This window comes from Juglans regia, chromosome 16, assembly GCF_001411555.2.
Source record: "Juglans regia cultivar Chandler chromosome 16, Walnut 2.0, whole genome shotgun sequence".
Classification (NCBI taxonomy): domain Eukaryota; kingdom Viridiplantae; phylum Streptophyta; class Magnoliopsida; order Fagales; family Juglandaceae; genus Juglans; species Juglans regia.
Genome location: NC_049916.1, coordinates 11,132,886 through 11,156,867, shown reverse-complemented (window position 1 = coordinate 11,156,867; position 23,982 = coordinate 11,132,886). Strand labels below are relative to the sequence as shown.

At 36.7% G+C, this 23,982-nt stretch overlaps 1 pseudogene; it reads right to left on the bottom strand.

Annotated features, from left to right (window-relative positions):
- Positions 1 to 2,158: 2,158 nt before the first annotated feature.
- LOC118344793 lies at positions 2,159 to 22,022 on the bottom strand (annotated as a pseudogene).
- Between the last annotated feature and the right edge of the window lie 1,960 nt (positions 22,023 to 23,982).

The window sequence follows — 23,982 nt, the reverse complement described above, 5'->3', positions numbered from 1 at the left end:
TGGAACTCATGGTGCTTCTTTAAGGTTTGAGAATTTGCAAAGCATTAAATATCACTAATGTGATAGTAGAAATGGATTCGAAGGTGGTGATCTCTTGGTGGCTTAAAGGGAGATGCAGGGTATGGTACCTAGAGGATTTTTTAGAGGAAATTGTTGGGCTGTCCCGTACTATTCACTACCATTTTCAGCATGTTCTTCATTAAGGTAATAGGGTGGCCGATTGGTTAGCCAAGGCTGGGGCTTCTGGCACATAATTGGCTTATTCTAATAACTGTATTATGCCTCGGATTCTTAGAGGATTGCTCTGTTTGGATTTTTTAGGCCTTCCCTCTTTATATTGTTAAGTCGGGTTTTTCCTATGGTTTTATTTTCATTCGTGCTCCATAGGCTTGTCATAGAAAAGTTTGTTTGGCTGCGACTTCCTTGGGTTTCTCCTTGGGCCTTTTTTTTTGTTACCACGGTATTCCTCAGCCAAAAGTAAGGATTTTTTTTATTTAATAAACATGGGAGGGAGTTACTATTGGACATGTGACCTTCCACTCTTAAAAAAACAATGTAAGATCAAGTAAAGAATTAACAACTAGACTTAAGCAATGAGAATGTTTCTTAAAAATTATAATCAATTTCAATCATATTCTTATCATAGGCTTTTTTTATTCATCAAACCATACTATTTCTATCATCATTATTTTTTTTTCTTTTTAAATAAATAAAATAATATCATTTCCCCCTAGACTTAAATATCACATTGTCCCCAATGGGAAAAATGAAGAAAAATTAAAGCAAAGAATGAGAGAAGATAAGAGATGCTCCCCTGATTTTTTTCTGGTGTTCCAATTGAATATTTTCATTGAAGGTGCAGTCGTGTACTCCTTGGAGATCTCCTCGTCTCTTCGTTCCTATAAGATGAAATAAAAAGAATAATATTAAGAAAAAATAAAACTTAATAAAATAAACTTAGGCTGCCTCCCAAAAGCACTTTATTTAAGTCTATAACTAGACATTGTCCTCTCATCATTTATTATTGGCGAGATGAATGGAATACTTTTCCAAGTTAAAGGCTCCATCCATATAGGGTTTTAATCTCTGTCCATTTACTTTAAATGTGTCTTTTGTCTCGTGATAGACTTCAACCGCCCCATAGGAAAAGACACGAGTCACCACAAATGGTCTCGACCACTGACAGCGCAACTTTCTCGGGAAGAGTTGAAGTCTTGAGTTTTTTTTTTGAAAGAAACATACTCATTTCATTAATAAACCGAAGTTACAAATGTGACTTATCTATAAGCCAACTAACGCAACAGCTCTGGGGCTTCCCCACACACAAATACATTTGTGGTGGACATTGTCTTAACTTCTAATCAAACTCTCTCGTAATAGAGAAAACGTTCTGTAAAAATAGAACTTAATGGTCCTCTCTATCCTCCCAGGGAAGAAGAGTACGGGACACTGCTATGGACATCAAATCCTATAGCCTATTCCTATTTTATTAAAACTAAACTAACAAACAACTACAAATAACCACATTAATAACTACAAGACCACAAGCTCTGGTGAGACCCCAGACCTCACGCCCACCGCAAGCATCGTCATCTCGAGCTCTAGTGGAACGAGCACCCAGCGTACATACGAACCACAACAGCCCGGCCGTATAACCACCGGCCGTGGCATCGCCCAACACTCTCGAAAGCCTTGCCCCGAATTACGTCCGATCTAAAGGCCCAAACCTCACTAGGGTCAACAAAAGTAACACCAACATCAGAAACAAGACAACTACAAAACACTGAAATGGACAACAACAAATAAACGAAACAAAAAAAATAGAACAAAAAAATACAAAACGGATGAACAGTACACAATGGTCGGCATTGTTTTGTGCAGAAACTGTTCACGCTGGGAGGAAAGCCGACGGTCAGACTTGGAAGACCCGGAGTCAGAGGTTCCACAGCAACCGAGCGTGGTGTTGGGAGAGGGCTCCTCGGTGGCGCGTGAAGGCCACGCGCCAACGGTGTCCAGAATTTCATCTCGCGCGTGCGGGATACGCGCCGCTCCGATGGACGCCGGATTTGGAGGTCATGAAGATCGGCAGCTGGGCGTCATACCAGTGGGGCACGTGTAGAGATGTGGTGGCCGGAACGAATCGAACAGCGATCCTCCCTTATTCGGTCTAAAAACACAAAATAAAATAAAAACACTACACAGAAGTTAAATAGACAAAGAAAAGGAAGAGGGCATGGGGGAGGGGGCGAGGAGCCGAAGCTCCCACCCCCTTTCAACAGATCTGGGGGTTTGGACGAGCTAGGGTGGTTTTTCGTCATAAGGGAGAGAGGTCTCTATCCAGAGAAGACTTGCTTACATTATTTTAATTGTGGTCGACCAAGTCTTGAGTTAAATAATAGAACTTTATGCTCGACTTCGAATTATCTTCTCAGAATATGCTTATCGTGCCATCTTTTCGTTTTATCTTTGTAAATCTGAGCATTGTGGAACTCATCCATCTCGTTGATCTGCACTATTCTCTTCACCCACTTGTAAATTGAAGTTCAGTGTTCTCTTCGCCCAATAGGCTCTGTGTTCTAGCTCCACGGGTAGATGGCAAGCTTTTCCATAAACGAGCTAATAAGGTGACATCCCGATCGGTGTCTTGAATGCAGTCCGATAGGCCCATAGCGCATCATCTAACCTTCTTGCCTAGTCTGTTCGAGAGACACTCACGGTCTTTTCCAGTATGCGCTTTAGCTCCCGATTAGACACCTCGACCTGACTGCTCGTTTGAGGATGGTATGGTGTCGCCACGTGATGGGTAACGCCATATTTATTCAGTAACACTTCAAATTGGCGATTGCAAAAATGCTTCCAGCCATCACTGATTATGGCCCTTGGCATGCCAAATCTTCCACAGGAAATTCACTATGACCCTCACATCATTGGTTGGCAAGGCAATCGCCTCCACTCATTTGGAGACATAATATACAACAACCAAAATAAATTTATTAGAATATAAGGATGGAAAATGACCCATGAAATCTATACCCGAAACATTAAATAATTTAATCACTAAAATATTGTTTAAAGGCATCTCATGTTTCCTAGAAATGTTGCCAACCCTTTGACAATGATCACATAAATTAAAAAAAATGAAAAGAGTCTTTGAAAATAGTCAGCCAATAAAAGCCGCATTGTAAAACTTTTACTATTGTTTTTGCTCCACCAAAGTGGCCACCTACTTCCAATGATTGGCAATGTTTGAGTATGCTCTCCATCTCTTCCTCGGGCACACATCTCCTAATTATCTACTCTGTCTAGTGCCGGTATAGAAAAATTTCCTCCCAAAAATAATATTTCAAATCAGAGAAGAACTTCTTCTTCTGTTGATATGTCATCTCAGTCGGTAGAATTCTGGACACCAAATAATTTACCATGTCGTCATACCATGGAACAACTTGTATAATCATTAATTGCTCATTCGGGAAGGTCTCATTAATTGAGAAATTCTCCTCGCCAGCTGCCTCTTTAAGCTCAAGGCGAGATAAGTGGTTGGCCACTACATTCTCGATATCTTTCTTATCTCTTATTTCCAAACCGAACTTTTGTAGTAGCAGAATCCATCTTAACAGTCTTGGTTTGGCATCCCTCTTCGATAGCAAGTATTTAAAAGCTGAGTGATTAGGGTAGATGACCACCTTCGAACCTATCAAATAAGATTGAAATTTGTCAAAGGCAAATACAACTGCTAACAATTCTTTTTCAGTAGTAACATAATTAAGTTGAGCTCCTGTTAAGGTCTGACTTGCATAATAAATAACATGAAAAATTTTATCTTTTCTCTGCCCCAAAACAGCCCCTATAGCATAATCGCTAGCATCACACATTAATCCAAAAGGTAAATTCCAACCCGGTGATATAATGATAGGTTTAGTAATTCAGGAAAAATCCTTGATAAACCGACGATAGAACCCGGCGTGACCCAAGAAGCTCCTCACGTTCTTCACATTGATCGGTGGTGGAAGTTTGTCAAAAACTTCTATCTTTGCTCGGTCGGCCTCAATTCCCTTGAAGGAAATGCTGTGGCCGAACACTATTCCCTCCTTGACCATGAAGTGGCCTTTTCCCAATTTAAAACAAGATTTGTCCCCTTACATCTCTGCAAAACCAAAGATAAATTAGATAAGCAATTATCAAATGAGTGACCAAAAATCGAGAAGTCATCCATGAAAACTTCTAAAACTTTTTCCACCATGTCCGAGAAGATGGACATCATGCATATTTGAAAAGTGGCTAGCGCATTGCAAAGACCAAAAGGCATGTGCCTATATGCAAAAGTGTCGTAAGGATAGGTGAAAGTGGTCTGCTATTGATCCTCGAGTGTAATGGCTATTTGATTGTAACCGGAATATCCATCTAGAAAACAGTAGTAGGCGTGGCTGGCAAGTCTTTCTAGCATTTGATCAATAAACGGTATGAGAAAATTATCTTTCCAAGTTGCATCATTAAGTTCTCAATAGTCTATGCATACTCATCATCTTGTGATCGTCCTCATCGATATGAGTTTATTGTTGTCATTCTTGATCACAGTTTTCCCTCCTTTCTTTGGGATGACTTGCACTGGACTTACCCATGCACTATCTGAGATTGGATAAATGATCCCGACATCTAAAAGTGACTCACTCAAAAATGAGTAACACAAAGGCTATCTCCCAAGTGCAGGAGGATGTCGCGCAATAATTAGGAATAAATTCCTAGATCGTCTCCTCAAGGAACGTTACTTAAAATCAAACTCGTTTAAAATGGTGAAAATATTCACAAAGAGAAAATAAAAATGATGGTATGTGCAATGGATGGAAGAGTGCAATAAGAATGAAAAGGGCACTTGTCATGGACTAGATTCATATTTTTAGACTTTTGAGTGTCGAAATGAAATGTAAAAAATTAACAAATTGAAATTAACAATCAAAGAATCAACTAAATTGAACAATCTTAATTAATTTGAAAATTAAACAATAAAACTGAAATTATTTAAGTCCTAATTAAACTTTTATCAATCTAATATGCAATGGAACTAAGAGATTAATAAAACTAAGCTAAGAATTAAACTAGATTAGAAAGTAATTGACAAAATATGAACTGAAATTTGAAAAGCCCTAAATCAAGATTCTGGAGTTCATCCTTGTATTCAAATCACAAATTCTCAAAATTAATCCATAGCAATTGTAATCACTCTTCAATGAAAGCTTAAAGAAGTGAGAAAAATAAATAACACGAAATAAATAAACAGCAAATAAAATGCCCAAAAGTCTAAGCCAAATATCTCAAAAATACTCCATAAACTTTAAATTGAAATTAAATAAATAGTAGAGAGTGAAAAGAGCAAGCCAAATAAATGGAGATGGAGGTGGTAGGCAATGGAGGAGAACCTTGGAGCGGTAGTTGGACCCCAAGGAATTCTTTAAATGCACGGCCTTGCTCTGCAAAAGTCCTCAATTTCGTGCTAATGATATGCTTAAATATGGTAGGAAAGAAACCCTAATGTCTTCATATTCCCGCACACAAAATCACTTAAATTTTAGGACTCAACTTGGTAGCCACGTACGTGCTTCAGGAGTTCGAATTTGAAAATCCTTATTCATGACAAATTTGTAGCCCTTTAAGATAGCTTTCCCGCATTAATAATCGTATCAATCCGATATTTGAGCAGAAAGTTATGATTAAAATACTAAAGTGTGTCCATTATGTCTCCTAACGCATTTTGGACTCTGATCCGAATTACTCTCAAACCCCATCATTATCCTTATTTGAAGAGTCTTACACTCTTTGAAAGTTCTTAGGTTGTTCTAAAGTCTTGCCCACTTGAAAGTCCTTTGAATTTGAAATAAGAAGTAAAATAATAGAAATTAGAAATAAAATAAAATAAGAATAATAGAATATCAAAAATAAGTTGTGCATGTGAATGAACATTGTCCAATTAAATCACAAGTTATAAAATTAAGCATAAATTACGCTATTAACCAATTTAAATCACAACTTGGATTTATTCATCTTAACCATTTTTTTAATCTAAAATCAATAATAATGTAATGAAATAAATAAAATATATTAGTTCTAAATGTATAAAATATGCAATAATTCAACTCAATCACACTCCCCAACTAGCTTTTTCTAATCCTTGAGCAAAATAGTGAAAATTAATTGAGATGAATATTGCATAAAGATCGAAATCCAAACAGAAACAATGAAACACAATTATGAATTCTCACAAAAGTGACACGTTACTACTCAACCCCTAGGGGCTATAGCCATCAAGACTATCTCAATAATCTTTCACATAGAATTGAGGCAAATGTCTCAGAACTCAAATGTGTGTGTGGAGCTAAACTGGTTGTGTGTTCCATATTACTAGCCATGATTTGTCATAGGATTTTTCAACCTTAAGATTAATCATTGCTGATTCTAACTATCTCAAAGCCCAAGGGACTAGTAGTTTTCACGCCAGCTCTAATTTTAAAGGTTGAACACTCAACCTCCAGATTCTTGGGGTAACCGTTTCTAGCCCTTTACGTAGGAAATCTCACTAATCCACCTTTATCTATTTTTTTTTATTCTTTTCAAATCTCTTTTTTCTTTTTTTCTTTCTTTTCCTTTTCTTTTTCTTTTTTTTTCTCCTTTTTTTTCTCTTTTTTTTTCTTTTCTTTTTGAAGCATGACTCAGTAGTCCTGCAGTTTACTTCTCTTGTGTTAAATCAATGAACAATAAATAAGGAACACTACAACCGTAAGCATGTGCAAAATGTCCTTCAAAATTTGCCATTCGTTCTACAAAAATCTTATCAAGTGTCATCTCAATAAGTATAGCATCCCGATGTTTCAAGCTGCACATCAACAAAATATGATGCATCAAAAATCATGATCTATGCTTAAGCTTGAAAATAAATCTTCACAAAATGATTGTGCTAAACTACTCTACCAAGATGCTGAGATTTCAGAAAATACTAGAAATAGAGTGTGTGTCAATCATATGTGTATCGATACACATCACATTAATGCAAATTTTTTCCCTTTTTTTTTTAATTCTGTGCACACACACTACTCCCAACTAGTGAGAGACATAGTCCTCAATGAATTGAACGAAAGAAAACAAAGTGCACAGGAATAAGCAAGCAAAAAAAAAATCAACATGACATATAAAATCAAAGCAAAACAACAAATAAATAAAAACAAAATGCAAGTAAAGAAAGCTATAAAGGGTGAAAAGATCAATACACTTCCCTGAAATCTTGCACAAGCAAGATCTCTTCATGTGGATCAAAGACATTCAAGAATGGCTTTAGACGTTGTCTGTTGACAGTGAAGCAATTGCCATTCTTCAGATTGACAATGTCAACCGCGTTGTGCGGATGAACCTTCTTTACAATGTACGGCCCACTCCATCGGGATTTCAATTTACCAGGAAAAATATGTAAGCGAGAGTTGTAAAGAACTTCTTGGCCAAGTGTAAAATGCTTCGGATGAATTTTCTGATCATGTAGAATTTTCATGCATTCTTTTGCCAGCTGAGCATTGTCATAAGCCAATTCATTGATCTGCAATTTTCTCAACCCTGAAGTTTCATCAAGTGACATGTTAACATGTTTTATAGCCCAAAGAGCTCGATGCTTAATATCAACAAGTAAATGACAAGCTTTACCATCAACTAATCGATAAGGGGACATCCCTAGATTTGTTTTAAAAGCTGTCATATAAGCCCACAAAGCACCAAGAAGCTTAACTGACCAATCTTTCCTATTAGGATTAATAGTTTTCTCTAAAATGATTTTGATCTCTCTGTTTTCCAATTCTGCTTGCCCATTTGTTTGAGGGTGATAAGGGGTAGAAACTCGGTGTCTGATACCATATTTCTTCATGAGTGTAGAAAATGGTTTGTTGCAAAAATGAGAACCCCCATCACTAATGATAACTTTAGGCATGCCAAAGCGAGCAAACAGAGATTGCAAAAATTTTAGAACGACACAATGGTTATTTGTTTTGCAAGCGATGGCCTCCACCCATTTTGAAACATAATTCATAGCTAATAAAATAAATATGTTTCCAAAGGAAATTGGAAAAGGTCCCATGAAGTCTATTCCCCAACAATCAAAAATTTCTAAGGTAAGAAGAGGGGAAAGAGCCATCATGTCTCTTTTGCTAATGGATCCCAATTTTTTACAAGGCTCACAAGGCTTACAAAAATTATAAGCATCTTTAAACATAGAAGGCTAGTAAAAACCACTTTGCAAAATTTTAGCGACTATTTTCTTTGCTGAAAAATGACCACCACATGCACCAAAATGACAAAATCTCAACACAGAAGAAAACTCATCATCAGGAAGACATCTTTGAATCAATTGGTCCGAACAATATTTGAAAAGGTATGGATCATTAAAGTAAAAGTGTCATACCTCAGAGAGAAATTGACGCTTATCTTGGGTGGACCATTCAGAAGGCATTCGCTCAGTCACCAGATAATTGACTATGTCAGCACACCAGGGAGCTCTATTAATCATAAACAACTGCTCATCTGGGACACTATCGTCAAGAGGAAGGCTAACATTTGAAGAGGAGGATGATGGCAATCTAGAGAGGTGGTCAGCTACCACGTTTTCAACTCCTTTCATGTCCTTAATGTTGATGTTGAACTCTTGAAGTAGTAAAATCCAGCGAAACAAGCGTGGTTTTGCATCTTTCTTAGCCAACAAATACTTAAGAGTAGAGTGGTCAGTGAAAATAGTAACAGGAGAACCAAGAATATAAGCCCGAAATTTATCAAGTGCAAAAACCACTGCAAGCAATTCTTTTTCAGTAGTGGTGTAATTTTTCTAGGCATCATTCAAGGTTCTACTGACATAATAAATCACAAAAGGTCTATTATCCACACACTGCCCCAAAACAGCTTCTAAGGCATAATCACTTGCATCAGTCGTGATTTCAAAGGGAAGGTCCCACAGCGGGGTTTGCATAATAGGGGCAGTGGTAAGTGATTCTTTAAGGGTATCAAAAGCTTTTTGGCACTCATCAGTCAAAACAAATTCAATATCATTTTGTAAAAGAGTGCACAAAGGTTTTGCAATAGAATAGAACCCTTGAATAAACCACCTATAAAAGCCAGCATGGCCAAGAAAAGAACAAATATCCTTAACCGTCCTAAGGATAGGAAGTTTAGATATTAATTCAATTTTTGCCTTGTTGACCTTTATACCTTCAGAAGAAACAATATGTCCCAAGACAATACTTTGAGTAACCATAAATTGGCATTTCTCCAAATTAAGTAAAAGATTTTTTTTCCTCACATCTCTGGAGAATACATGCCAAATTATGCAAACAACTATCAAAAGATTTCCAAAAAACAGAGAAGTCATCCATGAATATTTCACCAATATCATCAATCATGTCAGAAAAAATACTCATCATGCATCTCTGAAAAGTAGCTGGAGCATTACACAAACCAAAAGGCATTCTCATAAAAGCGAAGGTGCCAAAAGGATAGGTGAAAGTGGTTTTCTCCTGATCCTTAGGCGCTACAGCAATTTGATAATAACCAGAGTATCCATCTAAGAAGCAATAAAATGCATTATCAGCCACTCTTTCTAAAATTTGATCCAAGAATGGTAAAGGAAAATGATCCTTCCTACTGGCTGAATTAAGTTTTCTATAATCAATGCACATTCTCCAACCAGTAACCATTCTAGTTGAAATCAACTCATTTTTATCATTTTTTACAACAGTTAAACCAGATATTTTTGGTACCACTTGAGTTGGACTTACCCACTTACTGTCTGAGATGGGGTAATTGATACCCACTACGAGCAACTTAGGCACTTCCTCTTTGACAACTTCCTTCATGGTAGGATTGAGCCTACGTTGAGCATCACGAACCGGTCTAGCATCATCTTCAAGATGGATTTTGTGAGTACAAACAGTAGCATCAATACCTTTGATGTCGACTATTGTCCAACCAATTGCGCCTCGATGCTTTCTTAAGACTTCAATCAATTGGGTCTCATCTTTCTGATTTAACTTTGAGGAAATAACCACAGGAAAAGTGCCTTCTTCAGGACCAAGAAACACATACTTTAAATCTTGAGGAAGTGGTTTCAGTTCCAACTGTGGAACTTCTTCCTCTGAAAATTTATATATGCCTGGTGGTGGTAGAGTTTCAAACTGTGGTTTCCATCTCGCGCCTGCAAATTGTATTTCAAGTGGTAAAGAAGAATCTGCAAAACAGTCCAAAAATTCAAAGACATTTTCATCAACATGGTCAGTTTTTTCATCAAGTAAAAATTCAGGTGTCTAAAAAATAGAATCATTATCAGAGAAAAGAAAAGTTGAGCAAATAAATTATGTTGGTATCAAACTCTCCACAGCATTCAAATCACTTGTGTCATCAAAATGTGATGGCATCTTGTAAGCATTGAAAACGTTCAACTCAAGTGCCATGTTCCCAAAAGTAATTTTCAGAACTCCACTTCTGCAATTAATCAAAGCATTTGATGTAGCTAGAAATGGCCTTCTATTAATGACAGGAGCTTGTTAAATAATGGAGTTGGGCTGCTGCATATCAAGAACTACAAAATCCACCGGGTAGTAAAATTTGTCCACCTGGACCAACACATCCTCAACAATACCCCTCGGCACCTTAACTGTTTTGTCAGCCAACTGTAGCATTATAAAGGTCTTTTTCAGCTCACCTAATCTCAACTGCTCATACACTGAGAATGGTAGCAAGTTCACACTACTCCCCAAATCAAGTAAAGCTCTCCCAATGCATGACTCACTGATCATAATGGAAATGTTGGAAGAGCTGGGATCTCTGAACTTCTGAGGAGTCTCGCTCAATATCAATGCATTGACTTACTCCATTAGGAAAGCTTTCTTCTTTACATTCAGCTTCCTCTTCACTGTGCACAAGTCCTTCAAAAATTTTGCATACAAAGACACTTGTTGTATGGCATCCAAGAGTGGAATATTAATCTTTACTTGCTTGAAAATCTCCTGAATCTCAGTGTGATATTTGTTCTTTTGGTCAGCCACCAATCTTTGAGGATAGGGAACCATAGGTTGGTACCCCTACTAGTTTCATCATCTGCACTCACAGGCTTCTTCAATTCTGGTCTCACTACCTCTGGTTCTTTTTCAGCTTCATTAGTCTATGTTGCATGTTCAGGTGTAGGAGCAACTACCTGTGTGTCCATAGTCATCTCTGGTTGGGAAACTTCATTTCCACTTCTCAAAGTAAAAACGACATTCGCTGTCTCAAAAACCTCCCCTGAGACATTATGCACTTGTTGTTGTTGTTGCCGGTATACTTGAGGATTAGGCTGAGGCTGTGCTGGGAATTTCCCTTTCTCTAGAGTGCCCGATGTCGTGCTCATCTTATTGATGGTGCCTCGCAAGTCATTTATGGCCTGAGTGTTCTGATTGTTTGTGGTGGCCTGAATTGGCATGAATTACTGAAGTGTATTGGCCATCTGTGCCATACTGTCATCTAGAGACTTCTTCGCAGATGATTGAGGCTAAGAACTCTATGCAGCTACATGAGGCTAAAATCCTAAAGGTGCTACAAAAGGATAGCTCTGAGAACTCTGATATGGCTGATATTGGTGCTGAGGAGCAGCCTGATGAAATGGCTGCTGAGAAGGTGGCGGAGATCGACCAGGCTGATCATTCCTCAATGAGAAATTTGGATGATAACTCCACCCCGGATTATATGTATTAGAAAAAGGCTGATTTTGTGCTCTATTAACCCAGTTTGCTGATTGCATCTGCTTAGAGCCACTCTCCTAAAATACTGGCATGATTGGGCAATCTTGGGTCTTGTGGTTTGAATCAGCACATAAAGAACATGCCTCTACTGCTTTCACGGCCTTCACTCTTTCCATCTCCATGACCTCTAATCTTCTAGTCAATGCAGCTATTCGGGCTTGAACGTCAGTGTCCTCCTTAAGCTCATATCTACCCCCACCAGTGATAGCCCTCAATGGCTGTGCTGTCAATGAAACTCGATCAGTGCGAGTGTTCTATTGTTGTGCGCTCTCAGCAAGATAGTCAAAAAATGGCAATGCTTCATCAGGTTCCTTACTAAAGAATTCTCCATTGCACATAGTCTGAACAAACTACTTGCATTGTGGAGTGAGACCAGTATAAAAATAATTCACCAACCTCCAGGATTCAAAACCGTGATGTGGACAGATGTTCACCAAATCCTTAAACCTTTCCCAACTGGCCTGGAAGGTCTCGTCAGATTTTTGATTGAATTGACTGATCTACTCTTGTAAATACTGAGTTCTCTGAAAAGGAAAATTTTTTTGTAAGAACTCACGCTGCATATCAAACCAACTAGAGATGGAATTAGGCCTCAAAGCATTAAACCAAATCTTCACTTTATCCTTTAAAGAGAAAGGAAATAAATGAAGTCTAATAAATTCATCAGTAGTGGCTCTATTGATAAAAGTAGGGCAAGCCAACTCAAAATCTGTCAAGTGTTGATAAGGACTCTCAAAAGCCATCCCGTGGAACTGACGTATCACTGACATGATGTCATGCTTAATAGAAAAATTAGGTACATCATCTGGTAAAATAATGCATGATGGTGTAGTGGTGCAAGTGGGCTGCAAATAATCTCTAAGAGTGCGTGGTGCAGGTGCAGCCATAGTTTGTTTAATTTCAATGTCCTCGTTTGTAGAAAAAACAGAAGAGCTATCTATCTCTGGACTGTGTATACTACTCTTAGTGCTCGATGTAACTCTAACCAACCTAATTGAATTGTCCATCATCCATAACATGAAACATCAGTCCAAATAGCATAAGTAAAGTTCAAGTGACTGAGTAGTAGGTGACAAGTGAAATGTGTAATCAGAGATAAGATAGTGACAAAAACATTTGAGATAAAAAAAAATAAAAAATAACGAGTCTAAATTTACGTCAAGTAACTATTCCTCGGCAACGGATCCAAAAACTTGACTCACTAAAAAATGAGTAGCACAAAGGCTATCCCAAGTGCAGGAGGATGTCGCGTAATAATTAGGAATAAATTCGTAGATAGTCTCCTCAGGAAAAGTTACTTAAAATCAAACTCGTTTTAAATGGTGAAAATATTCATAAAGAGAAAATAAAAATGATGGCATGTGCAATAGATGGAAGAGTGCAACAAGAATGAAAAGGGCACTAGTTATGGACTAGATTCATATTTTTGGATTTTTTAGTGTCGAAATGAAATGTAAAAGACTAACAAATTGAAATTAACAATCAAAGAATCAACTAAACTGAACAATCTTAATTAATCTGAAAATTAAACAATAAAACTAAAATTATTTAAGTCTTAATTAAACTTTAATCAATCTAATATGCAATGGAACTAAGAGATTAATAAAACTAAGCTAAAAAATAAACTAAATTAGAAAGTAATTGACAAAATATGAATTGACAATTGAAAAGCCCCAAAATCAAGATTCTAGGGTTCATCCTTGTATTCAAATTACAAATTCTCAAAATTAATCCATAATAATTGCAATCACTATTCAATGAAAGCTTAAAGAAGCGAGAAAAATAAATAACACGAAGTAAATAAACAGCAAATAAAATGTCCAAAATTCTAAGTCAAATATCTCAAAAATACACCATAAACTTCAAATTGAAATTAAATAAATAGTAGAGAGTGAAAAGAGCAAGCCAAATAAATGGAGATAGAGGTGGTTGGCAATGGAGGAGAATGTTGGAGGAGCAGTTGGACCCCAAAGGAATTCTTTAAATGCACAGCCTTGCTCTGCAAAAGTCTCCAATTTCGTGCTAATGATATGCTTAAATAGGATAGGAAAGAAACCCTAATGTCTTCATATTCCCGCACCCAAAATCGCTTAAATTTTAGGACTCAACTTGGCAGCCACGTATGTGATTCAGGAGTTCAAATTTAGAAATTCTTACTATAGACAACTTTGTAGCCCTTTAAGACAACTTTCCAACACATTAAGAATCGTATCAATCTGATATTTGAGCAGAAAGTTATGATTAAAATACTAAAGTATGTTCATTTTGTCTCCTAACGCATTTTGAACTCTGATCCGAATTACTCTCAAACCCCATCATTATCCTTATTTGAAGAGTCCTACACTCGTTAAAAGTTCTTAGGTTGTTCCAACGTCTTGCCCCCTTGAAAGTCCTTTGAATTTGAAATTAGAAATAAAATAATAGAAATTACAAATAAAATAAAATAAGAATAATATAATATCAAAAATATGTTGTGCATGTGAATGAACATTGTCCAATTAAATCACAAGTTATAAAATTAAGCATAAATCATGCTGTTAACCAATTTAAATCACAACTCGGATTTATTCATCTTAACCATTTTTTTTTATCTAAAACCAATAATAATGTAATGAAATAAATAAAATATATTAGTTCTAAATGTATAAAATATGCAATAATTCAACTCAATCAAAAAACTTCAATATTTCTTTATGCACTACATCTTACATTGATGGGTTCAGTCTCCTCTGAGGTTGGACGATCGGTTTAAAATTATCCTCCATTAAAATCTTGTGCATGCAAATTGAAGGACTAATTACTTTGATGTCCGGGATGGTCCAACCCAATGCCATTTTGTGTTACCGCAAGACTCTCAACAACTTCTCTTCCACTTTGATAATGACTGGATAAGTAAAGTCATGGCCTAAGAAGGCATACCTTAAATTTAATGGAAGCCGTTTGGGTTCAAGCTTGGGTAGTTCCTTACTTGGCGACCTCGGGTGAGATGAGTTTAGCTCTTCCACTTTCGGTTTTATTGAAGGAGAAAAGGAAGGTGTAGCTTCCAAATATCTCTCACACTCCTTAACCTTCTCATCATTAGATTCAATAGACATAGAGTGAGTAAGACATACCTCGAGTGGTAGATTTGGAAATTCAGCTCCATATGTCTCGTCGGCCTTCATCATGTCTAGATCGCTTATTTGAAAATAAGAATGTACCTCTGACGAGAATTCCATAGATTTAAACACGTCAAACGTGACCTGCTCCTCGCCAACCATCAAAACAAGTTTCCCTTTCTGGACATCAATTAAAGTTCTCCCCATCGCTATGAAAGGTTGGCCCAGTATCAAACGAATCTCCTCATCCTCCTCCATATCAAGCACAATAAAATCAGCCGAGAAGATGAACTTATCAACTTTGACCAGTATGTCCTCAATGAGTCCTCTCGGGTATTTAATAGATCTATCCGCCAACTGTAAAGAGATTGTGGTCAGCTTTGTTTCTCCATGGCCTAATTTCATGAAAGCAGAGAGAGCCATTAGATTAATACTTGCCCCTAAGTCACATAAAGCTTTATCAAAATAGGAATTTCCTATAGTGCAAGGGATCGTGAAACTCCCCGGATCTTTGTAACCCCTTTATTTTCTCTAGTCTTCTCAGCTTGTTGGTTGGTTGCCTCCCGATCTGCTTCTTTCACCTCATACTCAGTTTCCTTCTTCTTGAACTCCAAATTTTCGGCAGCTTCTGTGTCTCGCTCGGTATTTACCAACTGGTCATATGTCCGCCCACTTCTCAATGTTATGAATTTGATATGTTCCTTCATATTGGTCACATTGTTGCTCGGTAAAGTCTATGTTGTCCTCTTGATAAGCATGTTTGAGAGCTAGCTGATTTATGCCTCAAGATTGAGGATTAAAGCCGAGTTGTTTTGGATCACCATATCAGCCTTTTGCATTGCCATATTTGTTGTGATAGATTTGCCATATGTGCCGCCAATGTAGTAATAGCATAATCTCTGAACGCCTTATACTCATGGCCGACCATATTAAATTTAGAGGTGGCGACCTCTTTCTTTTTCTCTTTATTGATCCGACGTAAGGCTCTTTCAATCTTGGAGACCTCCTTCTTCTTCTCTTTATTGTATGCCTTCTTCTTTTCTTAAAAAAATAAAATAAAATCTAAAGTAGTAAAAATTTAGATGATACCAATATCAATATCAATAACAAATAACTATTCACTTGCAACGGTGCCAAAAACTTGTTTGCACAAAAATATATCTGCAAGTGCATAGAATCGTAACAAGTAGTATAGTGTTAAAAAAATGGTTATCGAACCCACATAGAATAATTATGCTATTGAGTTTTGAAATTGACTAAATTAATTATTATTTGGAAAATCAAAATTTGAAGAATGATTTATCTAAATTAAACTGAATAAAAGAACATTAAAATTAAGATTTTAAAAATAATAAGAATAGATCTAGAGCATTTGACTTCACCTACCAAATCCCACACAATTTATTTTTCCTTTTTATAGAATCCCAATTATCCCAAGTTAATGATAAAAATCACTTAACTATTCAATATTTTCTTTTGAAAAGTACCAAAAAGATCTCCAAGTAATAACTCCATATCTCTATGTGAATTTAACTAATTGGAGACTCATTAAGTTTTTTGGATTTTTTTTAAAAAATCACCTCTCAATCTCATTGCAATCCAAAAGATCGAACAATAATTAGCTAAAAAATTGTAAGCATTAAGATTAATGAATAAATAATCAATCATGGAAATAATAAAAATAAAATAACTTGGAATATAAACTGTGTTCAATGCTAGGCTACATCAAAACTCTAGAAAATAGAATTAGATCATAATAAAACTGAAAGGAAAAAGAATAAAACTAGTGTTCTTCGTTGAAGTTAGTTGATGAAGAATGCGAGCCTTTGCCCTCCAGTTCTGCCTCCTTGAAAGAACACTTGAAGAATAAAATTCTAGAACTCTACACTCAGACTCAGACTCTAAAACATAAAAACTTTTGACTCCGATTCAGAACTCCCCTCTATTAATCCCACAAGTCGAGATTAAATAGATGTTGAAATTCAAATCTGGAAACAAGATAATTGCGGCTACAATCTAACCTAAAAGATCTGGAAATTAGTTTCTAAAGATAAATGTTAACATAAAAAGAATTATCTCAAAAATAACAAGATTATCTAAAATGGAAGATTCAATGATATGTGGCTTGAATTGCGGAATTCGAGAGGATTTGGTCGCCAATAGATTGATTGCAGAACTCGGATTTGGTGGTCAGCAACCAATTGATCCCGGTTGGGAGAAATTATCCCACTGGGTAGATGTCGTGTGCGCAAATATAACTAGCGTGGAGATCACAAATGAACGAGCGAGGAGGTCACAAAGACCACACGGCCCTCTCCTCGCCTACCAAGTAGAAAGACTCCCAACCGGGATGAAAGACTCCTTTCACCTTTTCTAGTTGTGGCCCACGATGTCATTTAGGTTGATTTTTTAAGTTGGTCGTTTAGACTAATCGCCCAATCTAACCGCCTAAAGCCTTGTCGCCAAATTTTCGCGCCTTCTGGTCACGAATTTACTCACCTACCAAGAGGTAAGTCTTCTCGCCTTTGGACGAGAGAAATCTCTTTGCTGCCCACGAGATAAGGCTCCTCGCCCAAATCTTATCCTCTCTCGTTGCCTCTCATCGGTTTGGATTCGTAGTTTCTTCTTTTGTACCAAAATGCTCTCCTTTTACACTAAATTTCCTCATTCTTTCAAATCCAAGAAAATGAATAAAAATATATAGAAATAAAATAAAATCAATAGTATTGAAGGGAAAATGACACTTTTTATAAATAAAAGAGTAATAAAAATCACATAAAAATAACACTTATCACTCCTCTCCAAAACTCACACACAAAGACTTAAGCAAGAGAGTTCTCGAGATAAATGTGTCAAACCACCATCTTACCACAAAACTTGGATAAGTGCATTAGAAATCCTGTGAATACCTTAGTATAATGATCAAGATGGGTTTGTTGAATTCACTAAGATGGTTATGTATGAGAATGAGCACACATGTGAAATGATGTACGTGTGATGTTAACTAAAAAAAATATGTCATATGTAAAAGTGCCACAGAGTTCCAACAAGCATTTCTAAATGCAAAATTTGCACCACCCCTAACTTAAACTAAACATTTTCCTCAATGTTTAAAAGGATAGAATACACATGATGTGTGAAATGGCAAAATAATACTATCCTAAAAATAGAAAACAAAGAAAACATCAACAAACAAAAAAATAAAGAAAGAAAAGGAACGAAAACAACAAAAAAATATACCTGCAAGGTGGGGTCAAGGTTGATAGACTGTGTCTGCAAGTGGAATGACTTCCATTTCAGGCACTTGTCTTTTAATAAGGATTTTGAGGCGTTGACCATTTACTTTAAAGACTCGGTCATCCCTAGGATCCTCTATTTCTACCACCCAGTTTTCAAAAACATGCTCCACTATAAAGGGGCCAGTCCACCTAGACCGAAGTTTTCCTGGGTGCTTGTGAAGTCTAAAATCATATAAATATACTCAATCATTAGGCTCAAACGTCTTCCTAGGAACATTTTTATCATGAAACTCTTTTATTTTAGCCTTATAGATTTTAGAGTTCTCATAAGTATCATTTCTCAACTCCTCTAATACGGTCAACTGAAATTTTCTAAACTTACCTGCCTTTCCTAGGTCAAGATTAAAATACTTGATGGCCCAATAAGCTCGATGCTTGAGTTCTACGGGTAAGTGGCAAGGCTTTCCAAAGACAAGTCTATAAGGTACCTAAGAGAGTTTTGAAAGCTATATGGTAGACCCAAAGTGTATCAACTAGTCATAAAGACCAATCTTTATGATCAGGGTTTATTATTTTCTCTAGAATTTACTTAATTTTCCTATTGGCCAACTCTACTTGTCCACTAGTTCGGGGATGATAGGTAGTAGAAATTTTATGAACAACCCCATATGTTTTCATAGAAGCCTAAAAATAGCAGTTACAAAAATGGGTACCTTAGTCGCTAATGATAGCGTGAGGTGTACCAAACTAAGATAACCCAATTTCTTTAAGAAATTTTATCACCGTCTTGTTGTCATTAGTCCTACAACTACTGCTTCTACCCATTTAGACACATAATCTATGGCTACAATTATGTAAACATACCCAAAGGAAGGTGGAAAAGGTCCCATAAAGTCTATGCCCTAACAATCAAAGATTTCTACAACTAAGATCGAGTTCAAAGGCATCATATATGGGACAAGGATCCTAACTTTTGGCATCTATCACAAGAACAACAATAAGCATTAGTGTCACGGAATAAGGTAGGCCAATAAAATTCACACTGCGAAATTTTTGTAGCGGTTTTCTTCATAGAAAAATGGCCCCCACAAGCTTGAGAATGAAAAACTTCTAAGACATTAGCAATCTTCTCATCAAGGATGCAACACCTTATAATTTGGTCAGGGAAATATTTGAAAAGAAAAGGTTCATCCCAATAGAACTTGCGTACCCCATGGAAGAATTTCCTCTTGTCTTGTGCAGTCCAATATGCCAGTATGTTGTTTGTAGTCAAATAATTTATAATATGAGCAAACCATGGTAAAGAAGTAAGGGAGAATAAATGCTTATCTGGGAAATCATCTTGGATTGACATGTCATTGGTGTTTGAGAAGTGGTCGACCACTAGATTCTCCACACCTTTTTTATCCTTGATTCTCATATCAAATTCTTGTAAAAGCAAAATCCACCTAATTAGTCACCCCTTAACATCATTCTTTGTGAGAAGGTACTTCAAAGCAGCATCGTCATTGAAAATCATGATGGGAGCAGATGTAAGCTTACCAATTAGTGTTCTAAATGCCTCTTGGCAAGCTTTGGTCCACTCAAAATTGGTATCCTTAGCTAGAAGGTTACACAACGGTCTAGATAAAGTAGAAAAATTCTGTATAAACCTTCTATAGAAACTGGCATGGCTAAGGAAAGATCTAACATCCATAACAGTCTTAGGCATAAGAAGCTTAGAGATTAGTTCAATCCTTGATTGATCTACCTCTATTCCCTAGGAGAGACAATATGACCTAGGACAATTCCTAAAGATACCATGAAATGGCATTTCTCCCAATTTAAAACAAGGCCTTTTTGTTCACACCGGGCCAAGACACTTCAAATCCAGGAAACAATAATCAAAGGAATAACAAAAAATAGTTAAATCATCCATAAAAATTTCCATGTAATTTTCAACCCTATAGCTAAAAACGCTCATCATGCAATGTTGGAATGAGGTTGGGCCGTTACACAAACTAAACGGCATATGCAGAAATAAGTTCCAAAAGGGTATGTAAAGGTACTCTTATCCTGGCCTTTCTATAGCAATTTCAATTTGATAATAACCTGTATAACCACCTAAGAAATAGTAGAAAGTATGGTCAGCCACTTGCTCTAAGATTTGGTCAATGAATGGCAATGAAAAATGGTCTTTTTGAGTGGCAACACAATTTCCTATAATTAATGTACATTTGCCACCCAGTCATTGTCTTACTAGGGACTAATTCACCTACTTTAATCTCTACTACTCTGATACCCGATTTCTTAGGAACAACTTGAGTAAAACTAACCCATTTACTGTCGACAATTGGGTAAATAATACCCGCATCCAACAACTTTATTACCTCATTTTTCACAATTTCTTTCATGGTGGGGTCAAGCCTACGTTGGGGGTCTCTATGAGCGCTGGCTGAGGCTCCCTCTTCTAAGTGAATCCTATGTGAGAAAATCAAATGACTAATACCCTTTATATCAGCTATGGTCCAACCAAGTGCAGACTTATACTCATTCAACATTTTAAGAACTTTCTCACCTTAGACAACACTTAATTGTGAAGAAATAATAACAGGAAAGGTATCACCTAGACCCAAGAAGGCATGCTTAAGACCATTGGGCAGTGGCTTGAGCTCGAGTTTAGGCGTTTCCACACTTGATGGTTACTGTTTTTCACTCCTAGGCAACAATTATTCATACTTTGGTTGCCACGGTGATCCTCCATAGTCCTACAATTTATTAGAAATAGCAAAAATTTCAGGAAACACATTAGAATCAATGGTAAGTAAAAATTCAAAATTAACAAGAAAGTGTTCAAGGGGATCCGGTTCAGTTGTGAATACTTCTTCTCTTGAATAAGCGCATCTATCAAGTAGGTTTGTTGGCACTCAATTTCTTCCCTTGGTTGCTTACTAATATAGAAAATGTTGACCTCAAATGTTATGTTCCCAAAAGAGAGTTTCATCAATCTATTCTTGCAATTTATACTTGCATTAGCCATTGCAAGAAAAGGTCTACCTAATATGAGAGGAATCTTAGAGTCAGAATCAACAACCAACTAAGTGTCCAAAATTAAGAAATCAATAGGGTAGTAAAACTTGTCAATTTGGATCAAAACATCCTCAATTATCCCTCTTTATTTTTTAACTGAATGGTCAACAAATTGAAGCACAACAGAAGTGGGTTTAATTTTATCCAAACCAAACAACAAGTAAATCAAATATGACATGAGATTTACACTAACTCCTAAGTCAAGCAAGGATTGTGCAAACTCATGACTACCTATGATGCATGAAATAGTAGGGCAACCCAGATCTTTGTATTTTGGTGGGATTCTTTGTTCAATTGCAGCACTTACTTGCTCAGTCAAGAATGCTATTTTTTGAACGTGGTGCTTCCCTTTTACCGTGCATAAATATTTTAGAACTTAGCATATGCAGGAACCTGAGTTATGACATTCAATAGGAGAAAGTTAATCTTTACCTGCCTAAGCTTTTCTAAAATTTCAGCACTATGGTTAGTAGCTTTTAAAGTAGACTTGAGAGCTTGGGGAAAGGGCACCATAGATGGACTTTTTGCTACATCATCATCTCTTGAGGACTTATCAACTCTTGAGGTGTCTCATCACCTAAGTTTTCATACATCTCCCTAGCTTTATGAGTTGGTTCTCTAACCTTTCCAGTTCGAGTGGTTATGGCATTTACCTCCTTAAGATCTTGACTATTAGGGTTAGAGGTTTGTGCCATATGCTGCCCACTAGGATTGGGTTGAGCTTGGGATGGAAATTTCTCACGCTCACTTATGGTCAAAGCAGTAGTCAACTTAGGAACATGGTTCCTCATCTCTTTGTTCTCTTCTACCACTTGGGTGATCATTGACTCAAATTTCTAGTTTGTTTTACCTTTAGCCTCGATAAATGCATGTAAGGTGTCCTCTACAGGGCTCGTAGAAGGTGTGGGCTGATATGGAGGCATAGGGTAAGCTCTAGGTGGCTGTGCAGGTTCCTGGCTTTCAGATTTTCAACTAAAATTAGGGTGATTACGCCACCTAGGATAGTAGGCACCGGATAAATGTGTAAAAGGCTTCTTGTATATACGTAGGGTATTAAATTGTTCCTCATACATTTCCCTCATTTCAGCAAATGTGGGGCACTCTTGAGCTAGGTGATCTACTGCACCACACACAAAACATGCTCCAAAGGACTCTACACGAGTAGCCATGTGTGTTGGCTTTAAGTCCTTAGTTTTTAACACCTCTAACTCCCTAGTAAGTATCTCCACTTTAGCTTTTAGGTTATCATATTCCCTAAGTTGGTAAATTTCACCACCATTTGTATTTCGAGTAGGCCATGACATATGTGTACTCTCAGTAGCACTAGGTCCAGTATAGGTGTGAGCTTTTTCAGCAAGCTCATCAAGATATTCTATGGCCTCGTCTAGATTTTTCTGCAAAAACTCACCAGTACACATCATCTCTATGAATTGGCGCTCTCTAGGTGTAAATCCGTCGTAGAAATAACTAACTAAGCGCCAGTTCGTATACCCATGATGAGGACAATACTCAAGAACTTCTTATATATCTCCCAAGTTTGATACAAAGTCTCACTATCCCTTTGTACATAGGTGGAGATTTGCCTCTTCAAAGTACTGGTCTTATGTTGGGAAAAGTATTTGTTAAAGAAGGCTTGTGTCATCTCATTCCATGATCCTAATGATCGTGGCCTAGTGAGTACAACTAGCTCTTTGCTCTATCCTTCAAAGAGAAATGAAAGAACTTAAGTCTCACATCATCATCTGTAGCATTATGACTATGGAAAGTCGCAATTACTTCTTCAAACTCTCTAATGTGCACATGAGGATCTTCATTCTCTTAACCATAAAAGGTTCCCAAGTAGCTATATCATCCCTGGTTTAAAATCAAGTTGTTGAGTGTTGGCTAGAAACATGATGCATGATGGTGTGAGTGCGCGTGTAGGGGTGGAGGTAATCTTGAAGAGTTCTGGTGGGTTGATCTTCACATTCACTCATTTTTTTAGGACTAGATGAATTGTCAAATAAAATATTAAAAAAATTGATTATAACTCTAGCACAGGCCTACGAGCAAACATACCAAAAGCATTTCTATATCTGTGCATGCTAGGTAAAAAAAACTAAAAACTAAAACAAAAATACTACGAAAAGAAAAAGAAAAAGAAATAGTGAAGCAAGTTAAAAGACGGAATGAAGTTACCGCCTTTATAAGCTGCTGAAGTAAATTATACCATGTATCGATTCTTGTACCTAACTCCTCCTTGGCAACGGCGCCAAAATTTGATTACACCCAAACTACTACACAAAGTTATAGTATAGTTCAAGGTGTCAATCCACAAGGAGTCGAAAGAAACACTACAAGAATGCAAACTTAAAGAAATAGATCAATGACAAGATGATAGGAATCTAAAAAGTATTTTGAAATCTACATAAAACACGTAATTAAAATAAGATTAGGACACAGATAAAAATGTAAGTAAAGCTTCGGGTTTCCATCAACCGGACCCAATACTTTGATTTTTCCAATCCAAATTATAGACACGATTAGGAATTATAACACCAAATTCTTAATTGGAAGATATGACATTATATTCATCTAATTTCTAACATTTAATTCTAAAATCTATTCCCCTTTTACAAACCACAGTTTTCGTGCATAAAAAGGAATATTAGATCTAAAGAAGAACTATGTTCATGACGAACAATAGTGTAAATATCACATCAATGGCATGAAAAATCTGTTTAAGTCACAATCATATATTCATAATTCTATAGCTCAATAAAATCAAAGCATAATAAGATTTAA